Source organism: Stegodyphus dumicola, chromosome 3 (genome assembly GCF_044657685.1).
Source record: "Stegodyphus dumicola isolate Sdum_Otavi_A_Nest chromosome 3, ASM4465768v1".
NCBI classification, from domain to species: Eukaryota; Metazoa; Arthropoda; class Arachnida; order Araneae; family Eresidae; genus Stegodyphus; species Stegodyphus dumicola.
Window position 1 is genome coordinate 177,285,146 of NC_140770.1, and position 14,910 is coordinate 177,300,055.

A 14,910-nucleotide genomic window follows, 5' to 3' on the forward strand; every position below is an offset into this window, starting at 1 on the left:
TAATGAAATAGAACTTTGATATAATTTTGGAAAGAGAAGAAAGTAAAGATCGATAATATGAAGAAAATAACAACAACAGATGAATTTTCCCCGCACAAATAAATAAATAAATAAATATAAATAAATAAATAAAAATTTTAAAAAAATAAAAAAATAATTTAAAAAAAATAATAAAAATAAAAAAATAATAATAATAAAAAATATTCTTATATCTTTTTCTGAACCATGTATCACGAGTACTATCGAAAATTTATCTCGAATCCTGCTCAGAATAAAAATTTTATTGCGTTCAACACTTTGGTTTTCATTTTGGTTCAACATTTTGGTTTGGTTTGGTAGATTATAGCAAAGCACACTAGGGTTATCTGTCTAAGGGGAAGGATGTTTTCCTGAGGACTATGTAGGAGACACTGGCTCGTGCACACGGTACACAAGGGGAAAAACTCGGAAACGCCCATGCAGCCAACCCGTTCGCCTAGAATCGACCTCCAGGTTGAACTACCATTGTTCAGCGATTTTACCGCTCGGCCGCTGGTGGGCTTCAACAATGACAAGGAATAGTTTGATTAGACTAAGTATGTTAATTGCGCATTGAAAGTTAGTTGAGGAAAAAATAATAATAATAATAAATTATTCTAGAAAGTTTTAGTTCGGGCAGAGGAAAAAAATTTATTTTTTTATTCATATTTGCCAACTTTCAATAATCTGCTTGCACTCTTATATTCAAATACATTATTTACTTGCTCCTTTATTGAATCGTGCAAAGTGCGCGGGAGCTATTTACCCAAGAAAAAACATGTCTTAACGGAAAATTTTCTTAGGGTTAACTCGTATTCACTACGATGAGATAACCCACGAAAACACTCATGAAGCTAATCATTTCGTCCCTCTGGGCCGAACTAAATTTTATCCATCCAGACGCTGATCGGCGATTTTGAGACATAACCTGGTTTAGCTTTCTGACTGTGAAATCATTTGAATCCCTGGTTTAGAATTTGAATCCAATTTAGATCCTCAATGAATCAAAATTATATATATTAGGACAGTATTTAGGATTCTAATCAGGACTGCATTTAACTTGAATAAATTATTAATATATCAAACCAGATATTAATATGCTGATATAAAAAGTCAGCCAGGATGTTATAATTAATAAGGCCTGCTTTCTTAATGGGAATCTATTTAATAGTTTAAAACTTGTATGTGATGTTTGAAATAATATATTTTATATTTTTACCTCCTTCTACGAAGTAAAGAAAGTATTATAACGAACTTGAAAAATGTCGGGTATCATATTTCAGCAGAAATATCCATTTTGACGGTTTCCGAATCGATTTGTACAGTTTTTTTTTTTTGCATGACATCTGCACATAGAGACAGAACAAAAGACTCTTTTTCCCAAAATGGGATATAAAATATATTTTTTCGCTACATATGTATATGTATGTATGTATCTAGTATAACTAAAAAATTATTAGCCGTAGAACGTAGGAATTTGGTATAGGAGATTGCTATAACATCTAATTGTGCATCTCGGTTCTTTTTATTGCAATCTACTAAACATATATATAGTCAAAAGTCTTTAATCCGGACTCGTAGGGACTTCGGCGATTCCGGATTATAGATCATCAATTTAAATCTGGTAAGATGGCATGCAGAAATTATAAAATTAAAAATATGAAACCATAATTTATGAAATAAAGAGCAATTATGATCTAAAGGGTATCAAAATTTACAAAAAAAAGCTTAATATTTAATTGTTTACTTTATTAAACATTTCTTTCAACGCGCGCATGCGTAAAGTATACATTACGCATAGTCGAAATTAGAAAAATGCAATCAGAAAACTATTTGATGTGTATTCGTGATATTTATAATGACGAGGAATTTGATTTAAATCATATCAAAGACGGAAGGAATTATAAGCCGAATAAAATAAAAACATCTGCCCTGAAGATGAGGATAGTGCTGACAGATCAACTTCCAGGTCATTGCGCGCCGCGATGTCCCCCCCCCCACAGAGCAGCGTGAAATTGATAAACTGATTTCGGAATGGTTAGAGAAACAAAGGATATGCCTTTATCCATTTTTTGCAGCAATTCCACTTTTTGTTTGTTGGACATCGAAACATGCTTTCGCTTTGTAGATCCTTTGGCAGCTCCAGAATCGGAAATTCTTTTTGACATAATCGAAAGTTCAAGCTAACTTTTATAAAATTGCTCAAATAGATAATTAGATCATTTTAGCTTAGCTTATACCGTCCGTTATACATTAAACGCGCATGCGTAAACGCATACGCTCATGCGTTTACTCATGCGCAGAAAGTTTGTAGCTTTGATGTCCGGATTATAGATCATTCCGGATTATGAACGTCCGGATTAAAGACTTATAATAAAATATGTATAATAAAATACGAAACTGTTTAACTGTATAATAAAATACGAAAAGACGTAACTGGCAGTCCCAAAATTGACTATTCTAAATTTTATGTCCCCCCCCCGCAAGTTTATCTTTTCTCCCAAATTCGGGACCTTTCCAAAATTATATGACCCTTATATAACGCTGCTTATAAAGAGAACTAAAAACTAACCAATGGAAGCTTGGCTATACATATGCACCTCCCTAGTATAAATAACGCTTCGCGAGCAATTATGTCATCCATTTTTTAACTTCTCCTGCCTTGCAAAACATGTGCTCGCTGCTATGCTTAATTGTCATCCTTTGTTTTTTTATCTAAGATAACGTAGTATTGTGTTTAACCCGTGTACATAAAAAAATTTTGTATTTAACTATGATAAATAAATTGATTTGATGTGAAAAAATAAAGACTGTGAGTCTTCGAATTCAGTAGTGTCATCGTCATCTTTGCATCTACACTCAGCTGTTTACAACTGCCAGAGTTAAAAGTACCGGTTACTTCTAAGCATTAAAGTATCACAATTAATAACATATTTATACATCCACTCCCTTACCGTTCTTTATTTTTGCGATCATTAGTCATAATGATATATTTCCAATTACGGAAGTGTTTTAAATGACGCAAATATTCATGTTTTGGCAAAATTCCCGAACAAATAACGAAATCTAGCTTTTGATGCGGTCTCCCGGTTCTTATACTTACATACTCATTACGAAAAAATATAATTTACACTCATTATGAAAAAAATATGAATTAATTAAAAACTTATTATACTCATTATGAAAAAAAAAGTTTGACTCCCATACGACAAAAATTGACTAAAGTATTTCATTTCAAAATTTGCAATTTTTGATGTCATTTTCAACTCTCCTTGAGGTATCGGTACTTTGAGTCAGAATAATTCGAGAAAATAAGTTTAAATGGGTGCAGGAAAAAATATGTTTAATTTTAAAGACCAACTCATTTAAGATTTGTCCATTTTCGGATTTGTTTTTATCTGCACCTGTATGTAAAAACATGTTTCAGTTTCATCAATCAAAATGTTCAAAATCCGTAATTTGTTTTTTGATATTATATTGGAATTGTTTTATTATTTCCTTTTTATAAGTTACAAATAATAATTTCATTTAGCAATGTTACAAAAGCGTATATGAGGGTCCACATGCTTAGTTAGTTAGGACTCCGTGCATCCACAAGCAAAAAAGTTTGAGAATCTGTGGTCTAAAAGAAAAAAAAAAAAAAAAAAAAAAAAAATATTTATATTCTTAAAATACTCCAGGAGTTAACAAAGAACAGTTAGCCATGTCATTACGTAATTTACAACAGATTTTCTATTAATATTCGTAAAGTACATATTTTCCATGCGATAAGTGATGAACTGTTACTGAAATATTAAAATATTTGCCATATGTAGTAATATGTTATAGTTATCTGATAAAATATTTTGAATTCCAGATTTCAGTGCATTATATGCATAATTATTGAATTTCAAGGTAAGAATTTTTCTTATAGGACAAAAACGTGCCATACATATTTATTTAGATTAATTTTATTACTTCATATAACACATAACGTAGTGTGTTTTATCTTTTTTTTATCAATTTAACCTAAGGAAAATTAAAAAAAAAAAAAATGAAAAACTAATCGCAAAATTAATTTTAAATCTATTGGAAAAAAGAACGTGCGAACCGGATAATTGCCTTCCAGAATAATAGTAGAGATGGGAGAGATGGAGATCGGCTATACGTACGGCCTGTGTATTATTGCCTTAATTATTTCATTACTGGAGTAAGTAACTGCAAAATTTATACAGAATCCCAATCTTAATAGTAAAAGAAAAATATGTCTTTGGAGAAATTAATCTGACCCTAAAAATATGTGTTGTGTGTGTGTGGAGGGGGGGGAAGCATCGAGGGGTTAGATGGCACGAATCTGAGCACTTTAAACTGAAAATATGTGAAATTGCTGAATAGCTTGAAAGGAGAGCCAAAATGCTAAGAAAACTCACTTTTGCAAATACATTTTTGTCAAATATATAAATTTCATTAAATGCAATACTGAAAGAAGAAATATTTCAGCGAGGTTATAATACATAAAGACTTTTAGTATTATTAGTACTGCACCAAAATCAAAAATCTGACAAAATGCATTTCAACATTTGACATACTTTTGATTCTGAGAAAATCGAATACAATTATTTCTTTATATAGTATTTCTCAGAAGCATGTGTGTGTGTGGGGGGGGGGAAATCATATTTCTTGTGAGGTTATAAAGTAGCTCTTTTATAGGTTTAATATACATTAAAAAAAGGGGGAAGTGTTTGTACGTTAAAAATAAAACATGTGATTTGTGAGTTTGGCTTAGTGCCCGCCATGTACTACATAACGAAACATCAATGTTAGGATGCTAATGAGAAGACATAATAAACCAGGTTTTTACATCTTAAAATAAAATAAAATTGTTTATTAGAGTGTGTTTTTACACCACTAAATCAAACCGAAACATTTAAAGCACAAGATTATAAATGGGAGATACATATAGTAATTAAATCCGGAAATAAATTTGGGCGAACAACTTTCAATTATCTTTTGTTTTAGAGAAGACAGCTCATGGCGATAAATGAGAATTATTGGTAAACCCGAACCTGCCTTTTCAGCTTGTACTAGAGCACACTTGTTTGATGGAAGGTCAGGGTCGCTTGCGATGTTTCATTTCAGAGGTTGTTCCAAGTTTTCACTACTCAGCCCCGCAGTCGCGGATGCTTACGGATGACAGCCTAAATATCCCAAGAGGTAAGCACAATTTTGTCTTTCTATTTGATCTGTCAAATATTATTTTTAGCGAGAAAGTAAGAGACTAATTGAGATATTTATTTCCTAATCATCAATCAATAGTTAAATCAACAAGTAACTGAGGATAAAGCATGCTGTTTTGGCCCCAATATGACATACTTTTTTTTAGCCCAAAGGGGCGGTATCCCAGAAGGTGTATTTGTCTCAAAACGGCATTTTCTGGCGTGGCACTATAAACGGCGAATCACTTTTTAAATTGTTGCCACAAAATATTATTACTCTGTATTATATTAAAAAATTAAATAATGAAGAATCTGCATTAATGTATGTTTGTATGTTTCTTGCATTATGAAAAAATGACGACAGTTAGAGCCGTCAAATTTTAAGTAACGTAATTCTCCAAAAGAACCTGGGTACCGGAACGCCGAACTTTTAATTTCGAATTTGTTTCTCTCTTTATTTCGTATTTTGCGATATTTTAAAGAATTTTCGATTAACAAACCAACGATTTCAAAGTGAGCAATGGCAACACTGTACGGGGGGGGGGAAATCTCCAGCGCGCGAGACTGTATATCGGAAATTTTAAAGAGGTGTTGTTTTTAAATATTTTGTGAAATTGCTGTTGAATTGAATTTTATTTGCTTTAAGTGAACACGAAATTTAATAACTGAAGGTAACACACAAAACGTTGAAACGCTCCTTTGATCGTAATATGAAATATGAAAGCTTTCAGAATTTTTTTTTAAAATTCGCTCCTGAAATCCATATCCGTTTCAGAGTTGTCTGAAATCTTGATAACTTATTAAATGTAATTTATTGCTTGGAAATTGGTAGAACAAGCAAAGGCTATATTGCTTAAGCCTCCAAAAAAAAAAAAAAAAAAAATTGAATAATGAAACAAAATTTGTTTGTTCGATTGGTCAACTAGCAAAGCGCGCGAGAGCTATCCACTTAATAGGGAGGGGAAATAATGAAACAAAAAATTTTGTTTCGTTATATGGGTATTAACAAGCACACGCTGAGGGCTATCTGCTTAAGCACAGAGATATCATCTGGGAGGAACATTTTAAGCAAAACCTTAAGAATTATATGAAACTCAATAAAAACTATTTTCAGGTGTTAAAATCCTCAGAAATACATCGATATTTAAAATATTTTAAATGGAACTCGTAGCGAACTTCGTTTAAATTATTTTAGTAATTTAACAATTTTGGGGAAAAATCTAGGTCACTTTTTCCCTATGCATTTTCAAGCTTATCTTTCTGCACATTTTCACCAGAATTAATTTTATTGTCTAATTGTTACTAACATAATCCAGATTTGTGTTATCCAGGATATTGGGGCAGTTACATAACGCTCTAGTCGCTATATATGAGCAGTATGTTTTGAGTTTCTCCTTGATGTAGCTGAAAGTTAAATGATATATTAATATTTTACTTTTAGCAGTCTGCTCAACATTTTTTAAACGCGTGAGTATTATTATTATTTCTTATTTTAATATTTTTACTTCTAAGCTTATTATCTTTAGTCGATGATTTCTTAATTTCCACTCCAGGAAATTCATCTAGACCCCAAAGAGCAGTGGTCTGAATGGCTAAGCTGTGGTAGTTTGCTTGGATTTTTTCTCGACGGTGTAACTGATTGGTTTGGCATGAGGCTTTTGGTGGTTTTACCATGAGTATTATAACTACGGACCACTTTCGCTTGTGTTATCACAGAGATTACAGCAGAAAGCTTCTCCACGAAAGCATACTTCATACAGCATGTTTTGCACGGTCATTTAATAGACCATTCTGCTACCACGCTTGTTTTAAACTTTTGCCTAAGCTCATTTCTTTAGAATTTCCGAGAGACAGTCTCGCACGCTGGAGATAAAAAATATTTTCTTCCTTACAGTGTGTTGCCGCTGCTTGCTTTGAAATTGTTGAGTTTCTGAATCAAAAATTCGCTAAAGTTTAAAAAGTGTGAAATAATAATAAAACAAATTCGAAATTCAAGATTGAGCTTCGAGTGCCCATGTTCGGAAGGAGGACTACGTAATACATTTAAAGAAATTGAATAATGAAGAATCTGCATGATTGTATGTTTCTCGCATTGTGAAAAAAACAGCGGCATCTAGAGTCATCAAATTTTGAATAACGTAGTCCTCTACACGAACATGGGCACCTGCAAGCCCGAATGTTGAATTTCTAATGTGTTTGATTATCTATTTCATAATTTGTAAAACTTTAACGAATTTTTATAGCATACTCAAAGATTCCAAAGCGAGTAGTGGCAACACCGTACGGTATAAAATATTTTTATCTCCAGCGCGTGAGACGTTATATTAGAAATTCTAAAGATATGCTGTTTTTAAATATTTTGCTATTTTTCTGTCGAATTGAATTTCATGTGACCTAAGTGTGAAAAACGTGATATTTAATAGATAAAGTTCACATACAAAGCGTTATAATAATAAAAAGAACAAAAAAAGTATTATAAATTATCTTACTAAGAAAACTGAACACTGATATCACAGACTGAGAAAAGACTGAAAAATATATATATATATATATATATATAAAAGTGTTTTGCCAACACTTAATACTGCACCGAGAATTTTAAACATGCTGCTGCTTTTAAAATGTTTAAGATTTTGATGTTGTATTGTGTATGGCGTAAGTGCGAAGAAAACGATGCTTAATAATAAGGCTAAAAGGGGGGGGGGCTAGAACGAGTGAATGCAAGAGTAGATAGATAGACTGTTAGCTCAGAAAGAACGAAGAAAACCTTAACAAACCTTTCGGGCGACCGTTTAAATCTGAAAACTTTCAGATTTATTTATTAGTCCTAAGGAGCTTTGTCCCTGAAAGACTATTGTTTTCGTTTTGCTATTTGTAACTTCAGATAGTTGCGGGATCTGGGCGTTACCCGATTAGTCTATGTAAACCGTCCGGGTGTCCGGACGTGCTCTCACCTGTCACCTATCAGTCCGTCATATTTTAATTGAGTGTCCATGTTTTAATAGTCTTCGTCAGAAATATTTTAATAGCTCTCGACTTACCTCTCGACAGTTTTTAGAAGGCCCACCAGCGGCCGAGCGGTAAAGACGCTGAACATCGGGGTCCGAGGTTCGAATCCCGCGAACGGGCTGGCTGCATGGGCGTTTTCGTGGTTTTCCCTATGTGTAAGGTGTATACGAGCCAGTTTCTCTTAGAAAGTCCTCCACGAAGGCATTACTCCCTTTAGGCAGATAGCTCTCATGTGCTTTGCCAAAACTGAATAATCCAATCCATCCAATCCAATCTCTACAGTTTAATCGGAAGTGAGGTCAATTGTAATTTATTTTATTTATTTTTTCTTTCTTATTATCAACAATTATACATCAGAAATCATCTTCATTCATATTAAGTTAAAATGTTCGGGCGTTAAGTCGGAGTTCCATTTCTTACAGTTCTCGTTTGAAGATACCTGGAAGTTATAATAAACACCATGAATTTACAAATTTATAATATTTCATTTAATTTTCGAATCGATATTAACATTTTTATAGTGATCAAGAATCAAATTATTTAGATCACTTTCAGCTCACGTGTCTTATTTACTTGCTGCGATTGAATGTAATTGTGGTTTTACAATACTTTTTTTACAATATCTAAACGCTGAGCAGATGAGAGCGCTGTGGCCAAAGCAAAATTTATAAGTTCTATTTCATAAAAAATTTTACTCTATCTCTGTTTAGTGAAGACGGATGGGAATTTTAAAATTCCACCTCGTACGCGCTTTGACGCAGCCATCGAACAGCAGTGAAGTTCAGCTGAAAAAGAAACTTGCAGGGTGCGAAAATTAGCGTTTTTAGAATTTTTAATTAATATCTCGGCTGATCAAAATCGTACGATCATTAGAATAGTCGGATTGGCTTCCCACGAATTTTTGGAAACCGGGGTATCTCTTTCGAAACTCAACTTCCCTCCGTTCCGGAGGAGATGCTATTAAAACAAACAAACAGAGACGCGCACATATTTTAATAGTATTAATGTTACAATTATTTTAAAATAGATGCTAATCTCTACTAAGCTTCCCTGCCATTCTTTATCAAATGCCCATGTAAATTTTTGAATCTCTACTTTGCTTTATCGAAGCAGAAACAATAGTATAATTATTACATAAATTCACAGATTTCCACCTTAGCTGTATGAAATAGATTTTAATTTTCCTCTTTAGACATTCATCAAGAAATTATCACACAAACTGTCACATTAGCATTTCCCTTTTAGTTCAAAAGAGCGTTATCCCAAAAAGGTTATTAGTCTCAAAATGGAACTTTCCGTTGAACCACTGTCTGAATCACTTTCCGAAATGTTGCCACCAAATATTATCGCCCTGTATTATATTTACAGAAATTAAATGATCAAGATCTGCATGAACGTATGTATGTTTCTCGCATTGGAAGATCACAGCGGTACCTAGAGCCATCCAATTTTGAATAATGGAATATGAGCACCTGGAAGCTCGAATTTGGAATTTATTTTATTTTCTATTTCATATTTTGTAAAACTTTAACGAATTTTTGATTAACAAACTCAAGATTTTAAAGCGAGCAATGGCAACACAATACGGGGGAAAAAAGAATTATCTCCGTCGCGCTAGATTGTCTATCGGAAATTCGAAAGATAAGCTGTTTTTAATTATTTTTAGTCCTAAGGAACATTAATTCAAATGCTTTCGAAACGTGTGATACCAGATTTTTCACATTTTTGTCGACGTTATTTTATTTTTATTTTAGTTGAATGTAATCTGAATATTTCTTTCACTGTAGTATGTGAGGCCATTTTAGACGTACGCTGTTTTTCTTCGTGAAACAACTTCAGAAAATGGGGATCGTTTTGTATGCGATGCCGTCTTTATATTCGGGCATTTGCAGTAACATTTAAGCTTGTTTTGTTTACAGGAATCGGGAGACATTCAGTGAAACTGGAAATCAAAGCGTTTCTAGGGTCAACGGCAGCAGAGGAGAACGACTCAGGTAAAATTGTCATAACATTGTTGGGTTGATTTAGAATGTTAATGGTTGAATCCACTAACCGGTTTAAACCAGGTGTCTTTAACGGCAAGGGGTGCGAAATGTCTTTATATCAAGTAAATGGCTTTGCTTCGCTGTTCCTTTCACCTGTCTTTCTTTTCTCTCACCCACCAGTGATTTCTGAAGATACTTTTACTGCGTTTTTGAAGCTGAGAAAGTCCATTACACAATTAATCTGGTAGCAGCTAAGAAATGGCGAAGAAGAAGAATATCATATTATAAAAAAGAAAACAAAAATCTGAAACCTTTTAGATTTTACGTTATGCACAAAGGGGCGTTTTTTTAACGTTTTGTGTGTTATTTTTATTTATTAAATATCATGTTCTTCGCACTTAAACCATAAAATTCAGTTCAAAAGCAATAGCGCAAAATAATTTTAAAATGAGCATATCTTTAGAATTTCCGATACACAGTCTCGCACGCTGGAGATAATTTTTTTTTTTTTTTTTCCGTACAATGTTGCCATTACTCGCCTTGAAATCATTGAGATTGTTAATCAAGAATTCGTTAAAGTTTTACAAAATATGAAATAGATAATAAAACAAATTCCAAATTAAGGCTTTCAGATGCCCATATACGGGTGGAAACGTACGTTATTCAAAATTGGATGGCTCTAGGTACCTTCGTTTCATCACAATGCGAGAAACATACATACATTTATGCAGATTCTTCATTATTTAATTTCTTTAAATGTAATACATGCTCTAATATTTGGTGGCAACAATTTGAAAAGTTATCTGCGTTTATAGTAAATCGGAGCAAAATGCCGAAATGAAATTAATAATCCTTCTGCGCAAATTGCCCCTTTGGACTAATAACAGAAAAGTACTACTAAAAGGTTATATATGCATTTTCAAGGAATTCAATCTGCAGATTCATTTGACTAATTAAATTAGATTAGCATTGGAAAAAAAAAATTAACAAGAAAAAAAAAATCTGAAATGTTTCAGATTTCAACAATCTCCCAAAAGAGTTTCTTGAGGCTTTTTTACGCTGTCGCTGAGCTCGCAGTCTACCAGTCTACTGTTGCACTCACTCCTGTTAGCCCATTTCCTTTTGTCTTTTTAGCTTTATTATTAAGCATAATTTTCTTCGCACTTTTCTACGTACAGTTCAGCAGCAAAGTTATATAAAAATTTTAAAAGCAATATGTGTTTAGAATTCTCGAGGAACTGGTAAGTGTTGGCATACATTTTTCTATATTTTTCAGTCTTTTCTCAATTTATCATATCAATGTGCAGCTTTCTTAGTAAGATGGTTTGCAAAACTTTTGTTTTTGTGTTTTAAAAATTAACGTTTTGTGTACTAAATTTATTAATTAAATATCAAGTTCTTCCTACTTACGCGTCATAAAATTCAGTTAAATAGCAAAATCACAAAATATTTAAAAACCGCATATCTCTAGAACTTTCGATACACAGTCTAGCGCGCTGGAGATAACAGAGTTTTAATCCGTACAGTATTGCCACTGCTTTCTTTGAAATCGTAGAATTTATTAATCAAAAATTCATTAAAGGTTTACAAAATACAAAACATAAAATTCGAAATTTAAAACTGCAGATTTTTTAACCGTATACAAATGAGTTTATTTGCTGCAGATAAATTTTAAGTAAACGCTTCCTTGAATTCATATACCTGTTACTGTGGAAGACCGAGATTTGGAGAATGTCGACATTCACCTAGTCGCTTGGTGCATATCCAAAATATTTGCCAAATATCCTTACTTACACCGGCAAATGTCGACATTCACCATGCACTAATGGTGCATGTTGAATACGACGGAGATATGCATTTTGTTCTCCGTATTTCAGGCGCCATAAAACTTCAAGGGTGACGTAACGTTTTCGCCTGTCTTGCTGAGAGGAGTATCCAATCCCTGGGGAGAAGAGTTCTTCGTAACTATTCTATAGAGGCGTTTTCACTGCGTGACATGTAGCTTTAGATTCTAACCTGAGGAGGGCTACTTGATATTACCTGCCTTCTTAATAGTGACAGGAAGGGAAGGCTATCGACATGCCGCCTTTTGGCAGTATAACGTTGCGCGCCTCCAATTTGCACGCAACCAAGAGGTGACTGTGAAAGCTGTATAAAACACAGAGTCTTGTAAAGGGTTTAAGTCCCTTTTTATTCAACGTAATAAATTACAATTGCGTCCTCTTGACGCTTACAGACGGTGCCAACTCGGCAGTCAAATAAAAATAATAACCTGAAAAGAAACTAAAGACAAGATTCTAACTATGAGGCTCTCTAAAATAACTAACTCACCGCGTTTTACAATACCGCTGCTAATTCAGCAGACTTGAAGCTCACTGGAACGATTAACACTACTTCCCGCCAAGCACATAGGCCGAAACGCGGGGTCCTTCAAATTCTCGCTAACTACCTCCGCGCTCGCTAAGTAAGAATATCACACCGAACTCGTTTCCTTCTATTTAAATCATAATACTTCCGATGATAATTTGAATGCTTGCGCGTTCTACTCAAATTTACATATTCTGGCATTGGCAGTTCCAGGGAAAAGTAAGGCTTGACAGGAAAGATAGTTTAAACTTAAAATAAATGTTAGTTAAAATAAATATAAACCCTACATTTGCCGCTGCCAGAATTTGGAAAACTTGGAAGCAGGTCCTACAAACGACCTGTTGTAAGTTTCTCTAATTCTGAACTAATTGGCGAGAACCTCGTTTACACAAAAAAAATATCTTATGTAACCATTTGTATACTAAAATTCTGTTGATCGTTACAAAGCTCTCTTCTTACAGCAACTTTTCCTGGACTTCATCAATCAATCTTGGTCTTTCCTTCCAGCATCTGGAAGGAATAAGTATCAGTATCTTTCTACATACATTATAATTTACACTTTCTTGACACAATAAATTTTTGTTTTTAAACGATTCGTTTTTCTTAGTTATTGCTTACTTCACATTCATTCAATTTTTCAAGCATTAATTTAACTTTACCCTGGCTCTCCACCGTGTGTGGTGTCAAACGGGAATATTCGTGTTTTAGTCTTACAACACTTCCCCTAACCACCATGATTTGTTAGAATTCAACGACCAAATAGACACACCTTACTCGACATTCTACAACTCAATGAGCTACTTTAATAGTCTTAAAAATTCAAATGTAGGTGGAGAACCCTACAAAACACATTCATTCTAACTTCCCCCTCATTCATCTTTAAACATGCAGGCTTTCGCTCTAAAGCATGACTTTATCTACAATTTACTACTTAAATTTTGACTTCATTGCTTTTAAGCATTCACTTTTAGCATCTACAATTTTATGCTTCTAGACTAAATTCTACTTTTACATAATATTCAAGGATTTATGTACATTTACAAAATTTTAATACATATGCTTTTTACAATTTACCATAAAATGAATAAGAGAAAATAAATTTTTACTTTACTCATTCTTCGCCAAGCTGGCGGCACTGAAAGTAAAATTCTTATTAATACAAGAATACGAAGTTATTTTTATCTTCTGCCAAATTTTGGCTTTAACATAACAGAATTAGTCTTTCGACCAACAGAAAATGCTTGTTTTTAGCTTTTACACTTAAAGAAAATAATACTTTTGCCTTAGCTAAATAAAATAAAACAAAACTAAGTCTCACCCGAGACATATTGACTTTCGTCAAAACATAGAACTTCGTACTTATGCATAACATTTCGGAACAAAAGAGGAAAAAAAAAAAAAAATTATAGAAGGTTTTAACTTATCTTTGAGTTTTCGATGCTTGAAATTCCGTCATTCGTTTTTGGCAGAATTGGTCCCAAGTTAGAGGTTTCATGGATGTTAATCTTCTCCTTACTGCCCTCCGAGTGTCGTCCACCTGACTTTTTCTTTTGCGTCCTCTACATGCTGGCCTCTTGACGGAGTAATCGTCTGGTTGTTGGCCTTTCCGTTTATCCCTGGGACGGCTGGTCTTGACGTCCTCCGGTCTGGAGTCCTTCTTGAATTTCTTCTGTTCCTCGTATTTTTGTGCCTCCTGTTGGCGTTTCAGTTTCCGGAACGGCGGCCTTGCTGGCACCTGACTCTGTGGCCGTGTGCGCGTTCTCCTTGATGTGTAATTTCTCCTGCTATCCTTTGTAGGTGGTGTTTTTCTCTTTACCACGGTTTCTTTACCCGGTGCATCTGTATTTTTGTTTTTCTTAAACGCTGGAGTTTGAAAATTATTTTTTCTTTTTGATACCGACGTCCGGGTTGTAGAAGTGCTAGGTCTCTCTTCAGTTCTCTGTTTCTTGGGTGGTGGAATAGTTGTTGTAGTCTCTGGATCTTCTACTTCGTTTAGACTTGAGTCCTGCAAGAAACTTTTAAGGATTTTAAAATCATTTGGATTATAGTATTTTTTCACCTGGTCGGGACTTGCTTTACAGATTTCCCCTCTCTCGTTCTTAAGATATAAGACTACTCCTTTGATTTCCTGAATTACATAGGGGCCTTCAAACTTTGGAGCTAGCTTTGCCATAAAATTGTCTGGGGCACTTGATAAAGAAAATTTCCGCTTCAATACTTTATCCCCAACTTTAAAATCTGCTTCACGGCGTTTTCTATCGTAATATAGTTTCTGCCTATTTCTTGCCGTATCCGAGGTTTTAAGCGCCTGATCAATCAACTTTTGCACATCTTTT

At 33.7% G+C, this 14,910-nt stretch overlaps 1 protein-coding gene across 1 annotated transcript in view; it reads left to right on the plus strand.

Moving 5' to 3' along the window:
- Nucleotides 1–5,094: 5,094 nt before the first annotated feature.
- The window catches only part of LOC118203426 (cytochrome P450 302a1, mitochondrial-like), a 99,349-nt gene continuing 89,533 nt past the window's right edge, over nucleotides 5,095–14,910 (plus strand). Inside the window, exon 1 of the mRNA XM_035375702.2 lies at nucleotides 5,095–5,211. The gene's annotated coding sequence lies outside the window, so the exon portion shown is untranslated. The remainder of the gene's footprint in view (nucleotides 5,212–14,910) is intronic.